The sequence below is a fragment of the Ascaphus truei genome, chromosome 11, assembly GCF_040206685.1.
Source record: "Ascaphus truei isolate aAscTru1 chromosome 11, aAscTru1.hap1, whole genome shotgun sequence".
Lineage (NCBI taxonomy): Eukaryota > Metazoa > Chordata > Amphibia > Anura > Ascaphidae > Ascaphus > Ascaphus truei.
Genome location: NC_134493.1, coordinates 25053410 through 25074424, shown reverse-complemented (window position 1 = coordinate 25074424; position 21015 = coordinate 25053410). Strand labels below are relative to the sequence as shown.

The window sequence follows — 21015 nt, the reverse complement described above, 5'->3', positions numbered from 1 at the left end:
TCAATAGTGATGTTTACATTTTGCTGCTGTAGAACAGGTTACATGTAGTCCAAGAGGAAATCACTGAGACAATAATCTTTTTGTATAGTCAACCTACGACTAAACGAAGAGGTGGATGGTCAGGTATTTTTTTTAAAGAATCTTATTTGCGTGCATGCGCTTGTCATGGATTGCTGAATGAAACGCAGAGTTTCTCTATTTGTGTAATTTGATCAGGTGATTTAATGTAAGCTATATATATCTGTCGGTTTTATCATGCGCCCTTGAGAAACGCCTAGGGGCGAAATGAGTTGGGTGTCGCCTCTCTTTATCTTTGTATCTCTGAGCATTTGTTTGTACGTTTTTTTTAACATTTCTTTTGCATGAAAGTATATTTTATTTTTGACCTAATGCTCTTTCTTTTTTTTCTGTTTAAATGTACAGTACCAGGTCACTCTGTAGAGTGCTGGTTCAATGTTTGTATTCACATTTGTTATATACAGTACTCTTATCCATCAATTATTTATTATTTAGCAGAGCCTGCTGATTACCTGATTAAGTACTATGTGGAAATTCATGAAACGTGTGATCGTTCCAAAAGTAAAACAGCACGGAAATGCCATTGACTGGAACAGGGATTTTGTTTTTTGCCCGATTGGCACTACTGTACCTTAAATACTAAGCCCCTTGGGGAGTTTATGCCCCTTCAGACCTGGCAAATATTTTAACATAAAGAAAACGATAAAAGCTAGACGCAGAAGTTGATACATCGCATTACGACTCAGTACATGCACCAGTTTGCTGTCCGAATTTCAGGTGTACATAGAGCAAAGTACCTTTGTATATTGATGCAAATGGATGCGAGATTAAAATGTCTCGCTCCAATGTTGTCTTGACACATCTTCCCCCATATTCCGAAAAATAGTCCCTAAGATTCATTTTAATCTTGAAATGCAAATTACAAGACTTTTTAATGCAGGATATCTAAAATGTTTCTAAATGATATTTTCACCAAGAGTTTGGGTTTATTGATAAGATTATTACAAGTACAAGTACAATAACAAACTTCAGGGTTCAAGTCCTGTCTGTGCACCTGGTATTCTCAGAAATGTAACCCTTTCACTGTCAGAGGGGCCTGCAAAGCCTTGTACGTTGAATTTGAGGATTTTGTGCCAACATGCATAAAAGATGAATGGAATATTTCTGAATTCAGCATTTAAAAATGTGTCATGGTGCACTAGGCTGTTGGTTACTGTAGGAGGGAGGTGCAGACTTACACAAAAGGAGACAGTTTTAGGGAAATTAAAACATGGCTTTATTTCGCCTGTCCCTTTAAACACTGCACAACAGACAAATACAAAACAAACAAAGACCTACTCCACTTTAGAGAATAGCTAAACTGTATGCCCTAACTATGTGTGACTGGCTGGGTAGGCCAGTTCCCAGTTACAAAAACATATACTATTTCTCAGGGAGCAAGATATAAAAAGTCTTATCTGGTTCTCCAGCTGAAGGCTTTGCAATCCAGCCGCTCCCAGGAATATCAGTCTGATCTTTCCTCTCCTTTGTCAGCACCCTTGTGTGCTAAGGAAATCTGTCTCTCCTGTGTCTTGCAATCAGCACAAAGTAACGCTGTATGCTCAAGAATCTCCTGGTTAGTTCACAGTAGGAGGTTTTTAAGCTGGTCTGATTAGCCAGGGGGAGCCCGGTTAATTGCCTGGCTGCAATCAACCAGCTCCTTGCTGGATTCCTCAGAGTATTTAGAGGCAGATTTACTTAAAAATGGATATGTCCCTGTTACAGTTACTAATTGTACTTCTGACTTGGCTGCACATTCTTTAAAACAGTAACACAATTACCCAGATTCACTAAGTGCTAACCCTTAGCACACTTTTAAAGTCCTTTCAAATGAACGTTATCTACAATCAAACCAGAACAAATAAAGTTATTAGTATCCAGTTGTTCATTCCGTCTGACACATTTGTATGATCCAAGACACATTTTCGTCCTTTTAGTAATAATGTATCAAAGTGCTTTTGCCCTCTGTATTTTCTTTTTATTTGGGGAATGTCGATTGGAGGAGATAGGGAAGAGGAAATGTAAATATTATATTGGGATGTATTATACTGTGTAAGTTATTCATGAAAGAGCAGTAGTTTTGGCGCTACCGCACATAAACTCAGAATTAAGTTAATAGAAGTTTCTGTATGGTAGTGCCAGATCGGCACTATTGCACCTTAATGAATAACCCCCGGTGTTTGTGTGTGTTTATATTTTTCCCTTTTACTAGCATCAAAAAAACTCTACCATAGAAGAAATTGGTCTAAAGAAAGACCAAAATATCCGGAGCTCAAAAACAGTAATAGTGGTGTCACGCTGGAATCAAATGCTGTAATATAAAGACATATGTCCAGTACTTGAAGGGTCTATGATGAAAGTCTGCAAGTGCGTGGTTTGTAAGTGCTTTTTTCAAGTGCTTTTTTCAATGTCTCAAGCAAAATGGCAATAAAGGGTTAAATTCAATAACCACTCGTTTACAGCAGGCAATGGTTGCTTTACTCAATCAACTTCAGACCGGTAAGACCCAATCAAACCGGAGCCCCGATCCTTCACATTTGGTGGCGGTTCCCCTGCGGAGATCCGGGAGGTAGGTAAGCGCGGCGTCACTCATGGTAGTATTCACTGGTTGTTGGTCAGGCGATCACGCTGACTCCATGGCAACCTGCGTGATGTCGTCGCCGTCCATATGCGCGTCCTCCTCAGTTCAGGAATCACCGAAATCCTCGAAGGGGTAGGTGGCCGTGCACAAAAGCAGCTGGAGCGGGGCGTGAACAATAAGGCAGGAAAAGCCTCTGCACAGCGTATTCAGACTGGCGTGCATCCAGGCAGGTAATCAGCAAGAGAGTGTATCCACGTAGGAGCCGAAGCACAGCCACACCAATGGAGAACTGGACACGAAAGTTCTTTCAAGAATTTATTAGCTAAAAAAGCATAAGGACAGACATCCTAATAGCACTGTGACATGTTTCACGCACAGGGCGCTTTATCAAAGATAAAAAAACTCTCTCAAAAAACTCTACCAGCCTGAAGTGGTTATAATGTATTTGGTTAATGATCAGTGCAGTATGTAAAAGAATTAGGTTTACTTGTGTCGCACATTGCTTCGGAATGACCTCTTCTACCATATACAAAGTATGTTAAGCTAGCGGCTAGCCGTCCAAAGTGAAAAGACCTTCATCCAAATCAATGTACAGAACAAGCAGAGTATAAACAAGCACAAACACTGGGGGAGAGAAAGAACCCCAAAGGAGAGCACTCAAACAGGAGCGCAACACACGATAAATGGAAGGGGAATGGTAGCAATGATATGAGGAGTGGGAAAATATAATTAGCCAGTGCTCCAGGGACTTAATGAAGCATCTGATTGACTATAAGACCACTCAATTACAACTACAGAGTGATAAACTTGATGTACTTTTGATTGAGGTAGAGAAGTGGAATAAAGAGACTGAATTCCAAAATTTAGAAACCCTCCTATAAACTAATATCAATAAATTTAAAAAGGAATTAAAGGAACGAAAACACCGAAAATACCTCAGAGATAGAAAAGATTTTGATGAGGGCAAAATATATAAGTTTCACCTTAGAAAACCGAACCCACAACAGGAGGTTATTGAGTCTTCAACAGAGTATGAAAACTCAGACTTAGAGGAGGAACAGACAAAAACTCACAAGAAACATCACATGCTTACGCGCACTCAGGGACCCCCACTTCCTTTTTTAGAGGAGCAAAGGACAACATATTATCAGAGAGGAGGAGGCCGACCAGAAGGGGCAAAAAGAGGTCAGGGCAGAGGGAGAAGTGCTGGGGCGTTCAGGAGATCGAGAGGGTACAAATGCTATTAACCCCTACTCATCCATCTGATACCGCTATTACTATGACAGGCGGCATGAACCAAGGCCAGATTATTAATCTATCCAATCGTCTATTAAACCCTAATCACATTAGTGTACTGTTAAAAGGTCTGTCGTTCTCCCCCACATCGAAATTAGATATCTTCGAATGGGTTAAGGATCTGAACCTATTCGCAAGAAAACTATTACTACACAAACTTTTCAAGAGAAGGGATCTTAGGATAACAACTAACTTGGGCATAGACCCCTTGAATGAACTTGATGTGGAAAATTTAAGATTACTCACAGACCTAGCAGAAGAATCAGACAGGATAGAGGGGGAGGGGCCCTTTACCTCCCTCAGACCAAGATCTAGATTCATGCCACCTTTAGAAGCTAATTCTAACATAGCGGTATTCGTCAATTTAGTGACGAGAGAATTAGAGTCATTCAGACATCCCCAAAAAACTGACAACCGCAATTTGACACAAGATGAGGAAACAGCCCTCAAGGAACTTGAACAGGACAGGGAAATAACAATCAAACCCTCGGACAAGGGGGGTAACCTTGTTATCCTGAGGAGTGTGGACTATGTGGCAGAAAACATACGTCTTCTCTCCGATAGGACCTGTTATGAGGTCCTCATGAGTGATCCCACTCTAGAGTATCAGAAAACTCTACATAGTACTCTGTCAGATGCTTTCCATAGTAACCTTATCACCAAAAGTGGGATGGACTTTATCTATGTTCAATTTCCTAAAATTGCGACCTTCTACTCGCTACCCAAAATACACAAAAATAAGATACCCCCCCGGGACGTCCCATTGTCTCTGGCATTGGGAACCTTACAGAAAATGCCAGTGATTATATTGATCAAATATTAAGACCATTTGTAACAGCCCTCCCATCTCACCTTAGGGATACAAAGGATATCCTGAACAAACTCAATGATATTACGGTGACGGCTGACACTATTTTAGTGTCACTCGATGTGGAAGGATTATACACCTCGATTCCACACTCAAAAGGTCTAGAGGCTGTATCGTACTTTCTGAGAGCAAGGGGGGGATCATGTAAGGATCACAGCACCTTTCTGGTCAAACTCCTTGATTTTGTACTCACCAAAAATTACTTCCTATTCAACAACAAACTGTACCACCAGACCCAGGGCACAGCGATGGGGACCAAATGTGCCCCATCCTATGCCAATCTGTACCTGGGATAGTGGGAGGCAGAAGTGGTTTTTGGTGAGTCCAATGAGGCATTCACGGACCATATTGAGATGTGGTACAGATTCATCGATGATGTGTTCTTGATGTGGAGGGGATCCACTAACCTCCTCAAGACCTTCATCGATGGACTGAACCAGAACTCAAACAACTTGAAACTCACTTACGAGATAGGTCCAGATAAAATTAATTTTCTCGACCTCACTGTACAAATCAGAGAAACAGGAATGATTAGTAGCACCATCTACAGAAAGAGCACTGCGACAAACAGTATTCTGAGGGCTACTAGTCACCACCCACCTAACCTTATCAAAGGTATCCCTGTAGGACAGTTCTTACAGATCAAACGGAACTGCACAGACAATACAGAGTTCGAGAAACAAGCCTCGCTGATGAAAGAAAGATTCTTGGAACGTGGGTACTCAAGAAACACGGTTAAAAAAGCTTACAAGAGAGCCAGAAATACACTTAGGCTGGACCTACTAAAAGATAAAATGGAGAACAGACCCACTCACACTATTAGGTTCATAGGCACATATAACGAGCAATGGAACCAAGCAAGGAGTGCCTTTAACAAACATTGGCACATCCTTAGGGCTGACGAGGACCTCAAAGAAGTGCTTAAACCGTACCCCGAAATGACCAGCCGTAGGTCTAAGAACCTACGAGATCGGCTGGTAAGGAGCCATTTTGAGGCCCCCGTCAACAAAACCTGGCTTCCCCAGAAACCATCAGGCAGCTTTAGCTGCAAAAACTGCAAAGCATGCTCTGTCATAGTAAACGCAAAAACGTTTAATAACTGGGACAATACACGCACGTTTAATATACGAAAGTTTATTAACTGCAAAACCCCACGAGTTATCTACATGGCAGAATGTGTATGCACAAAAAAGTACATAGGGAAAACCAGGCGAGCCTTTAGGGTTCGTGTCCTTGAACACTTGGGAAACATTAGGAATGGTGTGGACACTCCGGTGGCTAGGCATGTCAACGAGCATCACCGGGGTGACCACACAGTACTTACCTTCAAGGGCATAGACCAGCTTTCCATGGGCATCAGGAAGGGTAACTGGGACCAGGAATTACTAAAAATAGAGTCCCGGTGGATATATACACTACAAACCCTGAGCCCAAAGGGTCTAAATGAAGGCTTCATCTTCAGTCCCTTTATTTAGCTCGCTATCGTAGCACTACTACCTACCTCAGCCAAGCATACATCTCATTCTTGGGTTTACCCACTCCATGTACAGCTATTCACATTCTACCTCTCTGAACGTTCATCCCTAGTGTGCACTCACCATAAGTGCCTTGCTACCTTTCGGCGCTATTTATGCAGCCCAATGGAACTTAATTATTTAACTAGATCTATTGTAGCACTGTGATGGGTATACTCACCACCTGCCCATCTCTAAAAATAAAAATATCTATTATTACCAGTGCTGTGCCACATCTATGTGCTGGGTATGAAGTCTACTGTGGCCTGCATTTACCTCTATTATCCACAGCACTTAGACTAGGCACCAGGGGCTCAGGCACGCCTTTACTTAGCATTGTGATCGCATCCTACACTATACGCACGTTAATCACTTAGCCAGAGTACTAGAATAGGGAACTGACTAACCTATCAGAGCTCAGGCTCCTTCATAAAAGGTGGGGGCAGTACACATGCCCCGCCCAGCCTTGAGAAAGCTTTGCCATAGCGAAACGTACGTCGGCAAGTGACGTCATCACGTCAAGGGGGCGGGACCAACGCTCGTGATCGGAGCGCGTCCAAGCCCATACTAGCTACCCTACACGGAGTTAGATACAAGTATTAAGCTTATAACTTATATCTCGAACAGTAACTGTGGCAATATCTGTTATACAGGCACTGGCAAGTTGGTGCTGGGCTATCAAGCACCAGTTATTAAGCACCACCACGGTTCCTGATATACATTTTTTATTCTACCAGAGTTTCATGTCGTTTTTAATATATTTTTTCAAGTGTAAGTAGACACTACCTGTGTACTACTGTTCTATTTTTTCAATTTACTGGACTAGTAGACGCTTGACTTGTGCATGCAGAGTAGATATATCCCTCCAGGATACCTACTATACTGCCATGCTGATAGAATGTGTATAACCTGTTCACTGCTGTAACGGTGTCCTTCCATAGCAGCAGTCCCCTCTACATCGGGGATACTAGCAGTGACCAACTTACCTGCCTTGCCTTACTACTGGCTACTGACAATATTGTTTGTCTTATGGTCCTATGCTGGTACATCACTGCGGATACTTACCTTGATTATATAACTTGTTATCCTATATGAGCAGGCAATACCCACACTCACCTGTCCTTGTGATGCTATACCTGCGACAGGTGTAACATCTGTAGTTTTACAATAGCTTACACAGATTTGGCTTTACCCTGCATATATCATCAAGGGTATTAGCAAACACTGTACACATGAGACCTGGTACATTTTATATTTCGCTGCGCTTTTGGCTCATTACGAGTCTAATTTACTCTGGCAGAAAGGAAAAAAGCTGTGTGGTGCTCTTTAACATAGACCCAACAACTTGAGAAAGAGCGGAAGCTCGAAACATGTCGGTGGGGGCCTGAGGGCTCATTTTTTCTTTGTTACCATGCTCTGACCTATTAAACCTTAATTTGGGACACACTCTCTAGCAATTTATTTTTTCTGTAGTAGTGCTCTAACTCTCCTTCGTGGAACCTGTAATTTACTCTGGCAACCTAGCGTTCCATTTATTTTAGTTAAGACTCCAAATAAAGATATTTTAATATAATCACTCCTCATATCATTGCTACCACTCCCCTTCCATTTATCGTGTGTTGCGCTCCTGTTTGAGTGCTCTCCTTTGGGGTTCTTTCTCTCCCCCAGTGTTAGTTCTTGCTCACCCCTGATAGTAGCACCACAGCATATATTGCTTAGCAGTCGCGAGGGTACATTCCTCCTTTTCCCCTCCCCCCCATTCCCTCCTTCCCTGTTTTCCCTTGAGTTCGTTATAAACAAGCACAACCTTATTCCCTCAGTCTGCTCCAAATATCATAGAAAGTACTTACAGATGCAGCGGCCATTATTTTAAGAAATCACGGCTCCGTTTTCGTGTGCGCTGCTGTACCCCACGCAGCATGAACGCGGCCAATCGCCCCAGGCACACATGTTTATTGCGGTTGCTTTGTTTGAATTTCATGGATTGTGTGCAATTAAATGCAATGAAATGAATGAATGTGTGCTACTGTGCTACTGTGTCAATGTCAGGTGTTTAAAAGCCAGAACACTAAAATGCAATTTTCTGCACTTGCGTCTTAGGGCGGGAATGTTGGTAGAAATCCTGCGCCATGACATGGGTATTCCGAGGTATACACCGCGTGATTTTGTAAAATTATGGCCGCTGCATCTGTACAACTTTTTTCTTTTCTTCCTATTTCAATAAATAAAATGCAAACTGCAGGGAATGGCAGTGCGCCAAAACACTTTTTCCGATGATAATCTCCCGTTTTATTTTCCACCATTGCCTGCAGATGGAAATAAAACAAGTACACTGCCAATAAAGGAGAGTCTGTCTGATTTATCTTTTATCTGTTTATGATTTGCATAACTTTCATTTATAACCAGACAAATCAGAGTGCAGGTTTTCGTGAGCAATCCAACCTGTTCTCCTCATGCCTTAATAATGAAGAAAGAAACCCTGCCATTGTTATTAAGTTTAGGCAATGCCACTGATTAACAGCTCAGTAACTAAGCATTAACTATATATTATCTGCACATGGAGTGGCGAACTCCAGTAGTCACGGGCTACCAACACGTCATTTTTTAAGGCTAACCCTGATTAAGCACATGTGGCTCAATCAGTGGCTCAGTTGTTGACGTCTACACAAAATATGATTGATACATTGTGTCAGTAATGATTCATGAAACTTCGGGCTCGGTTTACGCCACCGCTAAGTGTCCCAAACAGTTGCATAAATTTGTATTCATGCAACTGTCTCTCTTTCGGTGTTCTAAGATTACCTGTGAGTATGGCCACATTCAGATCGTTCAATATATATATATATATATATATATATTTGAAGAGAGAGGGGGGGCTAGATACCATACACACTACGTATTGTATAGGTACCCTTGTAGACTGGCTAATTATAAAGTAAAAATTATTATGCCAGTGGTGCTACGGGATAATGGGTAATAGAGACACAAACAGAAAAGTATCCCATACGAGCACACGGGTGTACCAAAATATAACAATTTATTTCACATCTTTTAAAGACAATACAAAAGGTTAAAAATTGACAAGGACTACCTCTAGATACTGACTAGCTCAAAACAGCTATGTTGCATGAGTTAATAGCTGATGAGTGTGCAATACACATGTATTCTAGTGTATGGACCATAAGGTAGAAAAAAATCATACCATGCCTTGAGACAAAGTCAGTCTCTGTGTCCAAACAGGTGATACTAAGAGTCAAAACCAGGTAAAGCATGCTATGGTATAAGCATATGTAGCCATGCATAACAATGTCTACAGTCATTTCTCCTGCTGGCAGCAAAACCTGGTAAGTTACAGGAATGCCAGCAGTAATTATGGAGGTTTGCCCTCACACCCTGGTGAGGTGCCCTATGTATGGATGGGAGTGGCTACATGCTCTGAGTCCCTAGTTAGTGACATCAGAGATGTGCCTGCTTCCTGAGGTATATAAGGCACCGCACTGCCTAAAGTTAGTGTGGTTGCTGCGGGTTGATGTTACAAGGTGAAGGTGAAGCAGCAAGTTCAATGTGCCCACTAGTGCAGTAACTAGTGGCACCATTCTAAAGCCAGCCAGAGAAGGCCAACTGTGTCCAGGGACCTGGCACAAGGGTGATCTCCCTGCGGGGAGAGGGAATCCCACTCCATTGGGAGGACGTTCTTTTTAAAGGGGATCACAGAGCAATGTGCGGCTGAGGCAATGACTGTGAGGGGCAGCTGGCCCTTATCACCACGCACAATAAATATGGCTTGTTCAACGAGAACCCCAAGGTGTGAGTCTGCAATTACTCTCCAGGGGCCCTCACCACCAAGAAGGAGTTCCTCATCAGGACCATCTACCTGCGTATGCATAGATTCTGATGAGGTGGAGGCGCTGCACGTGATGTAAGTAGGACTCGCACACACTATCTCAGATGCCTGTCTGGCTTGACATCCCCGAATACCATCATGCGGGAGACTCAGGAGTCCTGTTGCCTACAGGTGCACCACCAGACACGAACATGTAATGAGGGCTGGATAGACCACAGGGGCCAATGTGAGATTGGGTGGGTCAGACCAGACACGAACACCCGTTACAGTTGGAGGCGCTGCTGAGAGACCTGTCAACAGGACAGGTTTTTGCTAGGCTCACCAGGAATGGGGAGAGTGTCTGCTGCCACTTTGTGCTGTATGGAAGGGAGCCAGGGGTAGTCAGGGGAGCTGCATGCGACACGGACCGCACGGACGCCCTGGGATTCTGCAAGGAGTTAGCTGGGTCTGGAGCCGGGCTATAGCTGTCATCGAAACCTTGAGGTAGTGCTAGTGGTATGACGCCTAAAGGGATAAACTGGTAACTTAGAGCAGGAATCCTGGAGAGGGTCTGCGCTAGACTGACCAACAGTAGGTAGACCCCAAAGTATTGCATGGACGAACCAGAGTACTCTAGTCCATTCCAGACCACTCAACGCAGGGAGCACAGACTGGGAGGAAGGAGATACAGAAGACACAGCAAGAGTGAGCCTAGCCTGAGGTAGTGCAAACACGAGTCAGATCAACATTAGGTACACAAGGTGGTGCACAAGGCATTTTTATTGTATCGGTGTGGCAGCTGCCCCGCAGAGTGGAGCTCCATGTACAATAATTCAAGACACAGTAGTCGAATGGCGTCAGACAGAATGGAGAATCCGCGCGGTGCGGAAGCTCAAATATGGCTGACGGAGGCCGAAGGAGAGAACGAATATGTTATGATGTGTGAAGAAGAGGAGCCAGCTACAGAGGAGACTTTTGTGAGCCTGTTGTGGAATGGTGTGAAAACAGTGGTGGTGCTGTGTATGGCCAGCTTAGGGCCTTGGGGTACCATCATGCGGGAGACTCAGGAGTCCTGTTGTCTACAGGTGCACCACCAGACACGAACATGTAATGAGGGCTGGATAGACCACAGGGGCCAATGTGAGATTGGGTGGGTCAGACCAGACACGAACACCCGTTACACATGTAATCACTCATGCTCTAATGAGTATATATATATATATAGACACAAACAGAAAGTATCCCATACGAGCACACGGGTGTACCAAAAGATAACAATTTATTTCACATCTTTTATATGACAATAGAAAAGGTTAAAATTGACAAGGACTACCTCTAGATACTGACTAGCTCAAAACAGCTATGTGTTATATCATGATATTTCAAAATCTCTCTCTTACCAACTTTATCAAAGATAAAAAAGGGTTGCCATAACGACGATGCCAACGTGTGATCACATCACTACCAGCCCGATATCCAATTGGTTTCCTTGATCGAAGGGGAGGAGACTGTGGTACATACGTGAAACCAGGAGTATACGATCTGCCCTGACCCTACCATGTGACTGTCTACGTTACCAGGACAACGACGTCGCATACGCATCTGATTGGACAGAGCCATCTCATACACCCTGAGGGGCAGACATTTAGAAATAACACAGCTGATAGTGTCCTTTTCAAGGCTTTTTTTATGTTACTCTAACAACGACGTCGCGCACGCGGTGACGTCACGAACAACACATTCACTGATTGGACATAGCCTTAAAACACATCCTTTTGGGCGGACTACTATGCAATTACACAGATGTTTCTAATAATGATAATTTAAATGCTCATTTTTCGCGCGATTTTGACCTATTTAAATGTCAACTACTTCCAGTGTAATTTACCACTCCCCAAGGAAGATGCAAGTCGAAACGCGTAGGAGCGGGAAGCCAAAGAAAGGACACCTCCTCCCATATCTTGGGACTCATGTGGATATACTGACCTTGTGCAAACCTTCTTTCATTATTTGGTTACCAGACTTTTTTCTCTCCACACTTTATGGTTGCATAATGCTGTCTGCTAGTGTTTTAGAGAGAGTGACTCAATCACATCAGTCTGAGCTACTTAGTGTTTGGTGTTTACCCAGCAGTCATATTCCAGCACACTCATTACAGCATGAGTGATTACATGCTTATACCATAGCATGCTTTATCTGGTTTTGACACAGAGACTGACTTTGTTCTCTAGGCATGGTATGATTTTTTCTACCTTATGGTCCATACACTAGAATACATGTGTGTTGCACACTCATCAGCTATTAACTCATGCAACATAGCACATAGCTGTTTTGAGCTAGTCAGTATCTAGAGGTAGTCCTTGTCAATTTTAACCTTTTGTATTGTCTTTAAAAGATGTGAAGTAAATTGTTATCTTTTGGTACACCCGTGTGCTCGTATGGGATACTTTTCTGTTTGTGTCTATATATATATATATATATATATATATATATGTGTGTGTGTGTGTGTGTGTGTGTGTGTGTGTGTGTGTGTGTGTGTGTGTGTGTGTGTGTGTGTGTGTGTGTATGTATATATATATATGTATATGCCCTATTTCCTTGATTCTAAGACGCACATTTTGTCCAATTTTCACATGTCTGAAATCAGGGTGCGTCTTAGAATCGATGTATTAAAAATAATAATAATAAAAAAAAGTGTATATAGTACTAACACCCTCTTTTCACTTACCATGTTTCAGGAGAGGTCCCATGTCGGCGGGAGTGCGGCGGTTGCGTGGCGGGAGTGCCACAGCAGTACAAGGCCCAAGTCTGCAGGTGAATGAAGATAAAAAGACAGCAGGTGTGCAGTGGTGGCGGCGGCAGCAAGAGATCATAATAGCAGGAGAGCTGAGCAGGAGCAGAGTGGCATAGGGGAACGGCTTGGGAGGTGTACACTGTAACCGGAAGTCAGCCACCGATCAACTTCCGGTGTTACAGTTTGCACCTCCCAAGCCGTTCCCCTCTGCTCCTGCTCAGCTCTCCTGCTATTATGATCTCCTAACGCCACCACCACACACCCGCCCGCTGTCTTCTTATCTTCATTCATCTGCAGACTTGGGACCTCCCCTGCCGCCGCCGCCCGATTCATCCTACGCTGATATGGGACTTCTCCTGAAACATGGCAAGTGAAAAAGTAATTTTCCTCGATTGTAAAGGCCAAATTAATGCTGCGTCTTACAATCGAGGAAATACGGTATATGTGTGTGTGTGTGTGTGTGTGTATATATATATATATATATACAAACTATTTTTTCATTGACTATATTTTTATATATATATATATATATATATATATATATATATATATATATATATATATATATATATATATATATATATATAGTCAATGAAAAAATAGTTTGCACTCACGGTTTCTCAAATGAAGGCAGATGCTCGTCCCATATAGAAACATGTAGGGTAACCAGGGAAATCCAAGTAACAAAGAGACAGCACACCGCAATATAATAAAGTAAATAAAGTGTATTAACAACACAGGGCAGCCAACGTTTCGGTCCTCAGAGTGGGACCTTCCTCAGGGCTTTATATATATATGAAAAAAAGAGGAGAGAGCGCACGCCCCATAGTGTAATATAGTACATTTAATAGTAAAAAAGGAAGGGAGGGGAGGGGGGGGGGAAAGAAATACACTCACAAGATAAAAAACAATTCGAGCAATTTGTGATAAAATCACCACCATCCGGCTTGTCTGCAATAGAAGTCCACAGATCGAAGCTCCCTCAGGGCTGTGGAACTGCTACCAGGAAACCGGAGATGTCATCACTGGAAAGATTGATCTGTTAAAGTCCAAGAGATTTCCTCCAACACTTCAATGGCCACAATACTGACTCGCGCTCAAGGCGGCTTCCTCGTGCGCATGCGTGGAGTCGTAATGACGTGATGAAGCGTTGACGTTCCCTGATGCGTTTCGTCACCAGACGGCGACTTTCTCAAAGGGCTTGCGCACGAGGAGGCCGCCTTGAGCGCGAGTCAGTATTGTGGCCATTGAAGTGTTGGAGGCAATCTCCGGTTTCCTGGTAGCAGTTCCACAGCCCTGAGGGAGCCTCGATCGGTGGACTTTTGTTGCAGACAAGCCGGATGGTGGTGATTTTATCACAAATTGCTCGAATTGTTTTTTATCTTGTGAGTGTATTTCTTCCCCCCACCCTCCCTCCCTTCCTTTTTTTACTATTAAATATACTATATTACGCTATGGGGCGTGCGCTCTCTCTTCTTTTTTTCTTTTAGATTTCCTTTGGATGTGGTTCATCCATTTTGAGAGCAGCCAGAGACCCCCATAACAGCACCAATTGTCTACTATTCATGGACTGATCTAAAAGGCCTGGTTGGACGTCATTCTTTTTCTTTCTTTTTTAAGCACATTTTTTTCACATTAGTGCACATATTTTTATTGGGTTTGTGGTATTTACTGTGTTGTATGTTTTCATATTACTTGTTTATTGCACAATATTTAAATTTATGTATATTCTATATACATTTATACATGGTACAATTTCCACATTATACACTTTAGTCACTATTAGGGTTTTTATTCACCAATACTCTGGCGCTACTTTATTTGCTATATATATATATATATATATATATATATATATATATATATATATATATATATATATATATATATATATATTCTGTACATACTATACACACACACACGCCAGGATCACTTTAGCCCTAAGTTACATGTAGGAAAAAGAATTCCGCAGCACTCGCCTAAAGATGATCAAAAGTAAATGTATTTATACCATCTGGCAAACAATGTATAAAATACCCTACTTTATTTGACTGCTGTCTATTTAGTTCAATTTAAAACATAAATTTTTAGGTAAAAACATATCTCAAATTGTCTGTCTGTCCTGCAATCATCATACCTTGGTGTGTCTTAATTTCATTCATCTTCCGCACCATTTGCTTTAACGTCCCTCACATGTGCTAATTAAGTTGGTTAGGCCAACCAGGTGACTTTGGAAAAGTATATAAGTAAACTCACAACAGCCATTGCTGCCTGCAGCCATGCTCCTAAGCAGAAATGCTTTTAAGTAGAAATATTTAAAGTAGTGAGGAAGTTTAAAAAGGAAGTTCAAAAAGAAGTGGAAAAGTGGACAACACCTTCTGCTTCTGATTGCTGCATTTGAACTACACTGGAAAGGAGGATATCATCTATCCCAGACTGCACATCTCAGCACTTAACGATTGCTGTGATGCCACCTTTATTTTTTATATTTGCTGTGACCTCACTTCTTTTCAAATTATGCACTTCCTTCCACCAGCCTCATCATGTCTCTAACTCTATTCATATATCATTCATTATTTCTACTTGCTCTCATACTCGCCTTCCACATGTAACTTCTACTCCTTCTGGTGAAAACCCCTCCAACCTCATACCCATCCCCTGCCACCCTTCCTCTTCCCTTCCTTTCTCCTGTGCCCTTTGGAATGCCCGCTCCCTCTCCAACAAGTTCCTCTCTGTGCATGACTTCTTTCTCTCTCACACTCTGCTCCTATTTGCTATAACTGAGACCTGACTCACTCAGTCTGACTCTGCTCTGGAAGCTGCCCTCTCTTAGGGTGGCCTTTCCTTCTCCCACACTCTGCGCCCTGATGGCAGGTCTTTTCTCCTCTCCCTGTCCATGTGGCAGTCATCTATCGCTCACCTTCCTCTACTCATCCCCCTTCTATCTTTCTCTCTCACTTTGAATCCTGGCTCTCTTTCTTCCTCTCCTCAGACTCCCCTGTTCTTCTCCTTGGGGACTTCAAATGCCACATTGATGACCCCTCTCTCCCTTGGGCTTCCCGCTTTCTCTCTCTAACCTCTTCTTTTGGCCTTCAACAGTGGACTGAAGCCAGCACCCACAATGATGGACACTACCTAGACCTGGTTTTCACTAAAAACATCTCTCTCTCCGATTTCTCCATTTCCCCTTTGCCTCTCTCTGACCATCACCTCATCATCACCTCATCTCCTTTTCTCTCTCTCGCTTCTCTCTCTCTCGCTTCTCTCCATCTCCATCTCGCCCTTGTTTTTGTAGAAACCTGTGCTTTATTAACCTTCCAGCTCTTGATTCCACTTTACGCTCCTCCCTCTCCTCTCTCAGTTCTGTTTCAGACCCTGACAACCTGGTCAGGAACTACAACTCTGCCTTATCTTCCTCTCTTGATCTTCATGCCCTGCTTTCTCTCTGCCGTCCTCGCCCTTCTAACCCCAGACCCTGGCTAAAGTCCCACACACGCATGCTGCATTCCTCCACTCGTTCCTCTGAACGCCTCTGGAGGAAATCTCATACGCTCGCAGACTTCATTCACTACAAATTTATGCTGTGCTGTTTCAACTCTGCCCTCTCTCAGGCTAAACAAACCTACTTTTCAACACGAATCATCACACACAAGTCTAACCCACGCCGACTCTTTTCTGTCTCTACTCAGACCACCCTTGGCTGCCTCCTCTTCTTCCTCCATCTCACCTCAGGAGTTTGCTCACTTTTTTAAGGAAAAGGTGGAATCCATACGTCAGAACATCCCATCTGTTGCCTTCTCCCATCCCACACTGCTTCCCAACTCTCCTCCTGCCTTTCTTGACTCTTTTTCCGCTATCTCAGAGGAGGATGTGTCACTGCTGATCTCCTCTTCTCCCTCTACCACTTGCCCTCTTGATCCTATTCCCTCCCATCTCCTAAAACCTCTTGCTCCTTCTATAATCCCTATGCTCACACAGATCTTTAACTCTTCCCTCTACTCTGGTACCTTTCCATCCTCCTTCAAGCATGCAACCGTTATACCATTACTCAAAAACAGCAAGCTTGACCCTACCTGTCCTTTTAACTATCGACCTGTCTCCCTCCTGCCTTTTGCCTCCAAACTCCTTGAACGTCTTGTATTCTCTCGATTGCTACACTTTCTCAACACCTATTCTCTTCTAGACCCTCTACAATCTGGCTTCCGCACTGCTTACTCAGCCCTCACTAAACAGCCCTCACTAAAATAACTGACGACCTCCATGCTGCCAAAGACAGAGGTCATTACACTCAGCTCATATTACACGACCTCTCTGCAGCATTCGACACAGTGGACCACCCTCTTCTCCTTCACATTCTCCATACTTTTGGTATTCGGAATAAAGCTCTATCCTGGATCTCCTCTTACCTCTCCCATCGTACTTTCAGTGTCTCTTTTGCTAACACCTCCTCCTTTGATCTCTCTGTGGGGGTACCCCAGGGCTCTGTCCTGGGACCCATTCTCTTTTCTCTTTACACACTCTCTCTAGGTGACCTAATCACATCTTTGGGTTTAAATATCACCTCAATGCTGACGACACACAAATTTACCTTTCAACCCCTGACCTTACACCTGCTATACAGATCAAAGTTTCTGAATGCCTCTCTGGAATATCATCCTGGATGGCCATCCGCCGACTGAAACTTAATATGGCAAAAACAGAGCTCCTTATACTTCCTCCCAAACCTGGCCCTACTACTGTACCTCCTTCCATATTACTATTGGAAATATGATCATTCACCCAGTAGTTCAAACACGCTGCCTAGGGGTCACACTTGATTCCTCTCTCTCGTTCTCCTTTCATATTCAAAATGTTTCTAAAACTTGTCGCTTTTTCCTCCGCAATATCACAAAGATACGCCCTTTCCTCTGTTACTTGACTGCTAAAACTCTGACTCAGGCCCTAATTCTCTCACGTCTTGATTACTGCAACCTCCTGCTGTCTGGCCTTCCTGCCTCTCACCTGTCTCCCCTACAATCTATCCTAAACGCTGCTGCCAGAATCACTCTACTCTTTCCTAAATCTGTCTCCGCATCTCCCCTCCTGAAATCCCTCTCCTGGCTTCCGATTAAATCCCGCATCTCACACTCAATTCTCCTCCTCACTTTTAAAGCTTTACATTCTTCTGCTCCTCCTTACATCTCAGCCCTAATTTCTCGCTATGCACCATCACGACTCTTGCGTTCTTCTCAAGGATGTCTTCTTTCTACCCCCTTTGTATCTAAAGCTCTCTCCTACCTTAAACCGTTCTCACTTTCTGCCCTGCACCTCTGGAATGCCCTTCCCCTCAATACCCGACTAGCACCGTCTCTATCCACCTTTAAGACCCACCTTAAGACACATCTAACATGCATATGAATAGCACTGGATAATCCTGGACACATGACACATAAAGCTTGGCCCCCTGCAGACGCACTTACTAGAATTCCCTCCTACTGTTTCTGTACGTTCTCCCTACCTACCAATTAGATTGTAAGCTCCTCAGAGCAGGGACTCCTCTTCCTTAATGTTACTTTTATTTCTGAAGCACTTATTCCCATGACCTGATTTATATTATCTGTTATTTATATGATATGTATTACTACTGTGAAGCGCTATGTACATTTATGGCGCTATATAAATAAAGACATACAATATACACAATTCAATAAAATGGGCGATGTTTCGGACTATAAATTCCATTGTCAAACTTGACAAACCTTGCTGGTCCTGGCCCCTCTGTGTGCATGCACCCCATGGGAAGCCTAGTATCTTCTCCCCTCTCACCCCTCCCTCCTCTCTCTCTCTCTCATCCTCTCTCTCTCTCTCCGCTCCCTTCTCTCTCTCTTTCCCCTCCCTTCTCTCTCTCCTCTCCCCTCCCTCCCCTCTCTCCTCTCCCTCTCTCCTCTTCCCTCCCCCTATCTCCCCTTTCTCTTCTCTCCCCTTTCACTTCTCTCCCCTTTCACTTCTCTCCCCTTTCACTTCTCTCCCCTTTCAATTCCCTCCCCTTTCAATTCCCTCCCCTTTCACTTCTCTCCGCTTTCACTTCTCTCCCCTCACTCTCATTTCTCCCCTCTCGTCTCTCTCTTCTCTCCCCTCATTCCCCTCACTCCCCTCTCGTCTCTCTCTTCTCTCCCCTCACTCCCCTTTCTCCCCTCTCGTTTCTCTCTTCTGTCCCCTCTCTCTTCTGTCCCCTCTCTTTTCTCTCTCCTCTTTCCTCATATACTGTATCTATATCTATATCACTGCTTCACACTAACTGAAACATTGACACATTAAATAAATACAAATAATATAAATAAATACAAATAATATAAATAAATACAAATAATATAAATAAATAGTACCTTTTTTAGTGCCATGCTGGATTTCTTTGACTCAAAGCATACAGTTGGAAACGGCTGTTTGCGTAAGTACCCAGCATTCATTATTTTGTTGCAACTCGCGCTGAAATATGAAATATACGTGTGCCAGGCAGCACCTACGCGTTAAGCTAAGTTGCGCCATTATTGCGTATGTCTTCCTGCAAAGATATGAAGGATTTATGGCGCAAGTGGGAGGAGTTAGGGCAGGGTCACAGCTGCATATTGGCGCCAGACTATGTATTCAAAACTGTGCGCATAGCATAACTTTTCTTGATGGTTTTCTGCATTGGTTGTCTCCGTTACCTTAAAGGTGGCGCAAGTCTTCTATTTTAGTGCAGAATACGCCAAATTCTAAAGCAGTAGAAATACACATGATTAATATGTTGCATTTCTGACAGAACTGTCAGTGCAGACGTACCTCTCCGTACTTAGAGCCCGCAGTTCGTATATGGTGACTTTGCTATTCAAACAACCTTGGTGAAGGGCATGCATAATTCCCTGCCAACTACACATATAATGATGTTAATAAAACAAACACTCTGTCTGCACAGATCAAAAACAAGGAAGTAAAGGCACCAGGGGATTTCCCCAAAGTGAATGTTTAATCCAAACTGTTTTAAAAGCTTCCCACAGAAGCATTACTTTAAAAATAATACTACTGTCGCTGTTGATTCATGTAACAAAAACAACAACATACTATTAAAATACACACAGTACTGATGCTCTATACTACAATACATTGCAATTACTAACCCTTTCATGCTTCTCAGTTTAACATAAAATAGGGCTGTTTTAGTTACATCCATTAGACAAAAACATATTAAAAAGCCTGCCGTCACGTTAGGCAGGTCATCCACATTTGTATCTATACACAATTAACGTAAAATTAAACCCCCCAAAAAACTGTGTTGTATTAAATCAATACTACTATTCGAAGTGCTTTACTATCTTGTGTGATACTTGTCTATTTGGAATGTATTGATAAGAGGTGTTACCGGAAGAGTTAAAAGACACGGGACCATATTTACTATGCAGTGTTATTCCATAAGACACCTTCCGCCTATTCAGATGAATGGACCGTAAGTTATCTTCTGGACCCGATCATTTTCTTTTGGAATCGTCCTGCTTAGTAAATATGGCCCATAGTATCCTAATGGATCGTATAAAGATCTGGATCTTGGGTCCATTATTTTGTTTCTCTTTTATAGCCTTTGGAAATTATACCAGGTCTTGTGGCGTTAACCTTCCAATCTAACCATCGTTGTCTAATGGAAGAAACTGGATACTTCCAATCTAACCATCGTTGTCTAATGGAAGAAACTGGATACTTCCAATCTACCCATCGTTGTCTAATGGAAGAAACTGGATACTTCCAATCTAACCATCGTTGTCTAATGGAAGAAACTGGATACTTCCAATCTAACCATCGGTGTCTAATGGAAGAAACTGGATACTTCCAATCTAGCCACCAGTGTCTAATGGAAGAAACTGGATCCTTCTGTCAGGATCCGTAATCAGTGACGCACTCGGCGCACCCGCTACGTACCTCAACCCGTGATCGGGCCTCCTATTCCTTCCTCCACCCGCGACACTTCTCTCCCTCTTCCCGGTACCAGCCACCATCCTAGGGGCGTGACCGCGCGTCCCGCGTGGCTTTAAGTACAGCTTCCTCTGGTCTTGCCTCCAGGTTGCGGTAACG

The 21015-nt window shown here is 43.1% G+C and overlaps 1 protein-coding gene across 2 annotated transcripts in view; it reads right to left on the bottom strand.

Annotated features, from left to right (window-relative positions):
* The window catches only part of CIITA (class II major histocompatibility complex transactivator), a 140539-nt gene extending 120841 nt beyond the window's left edge, over positions 1-19698 (bottom strand). Inside the window, exon 1 of one of the 2 annotated variants that reach the window (XM_075565345.1) lies at positions 19299-19698. The gene's annotated coding sequence lies outside the window, so the exon portion shown is untranslated. The remainder of the gene's footprint in view (positions 1-19298) is intronic. The other variant, XM_075565347.1, reaches the window with a different exon arrangement.
* Between the last annotated feature and the right edge of the window lie 1317 nt (positions 19699-21015).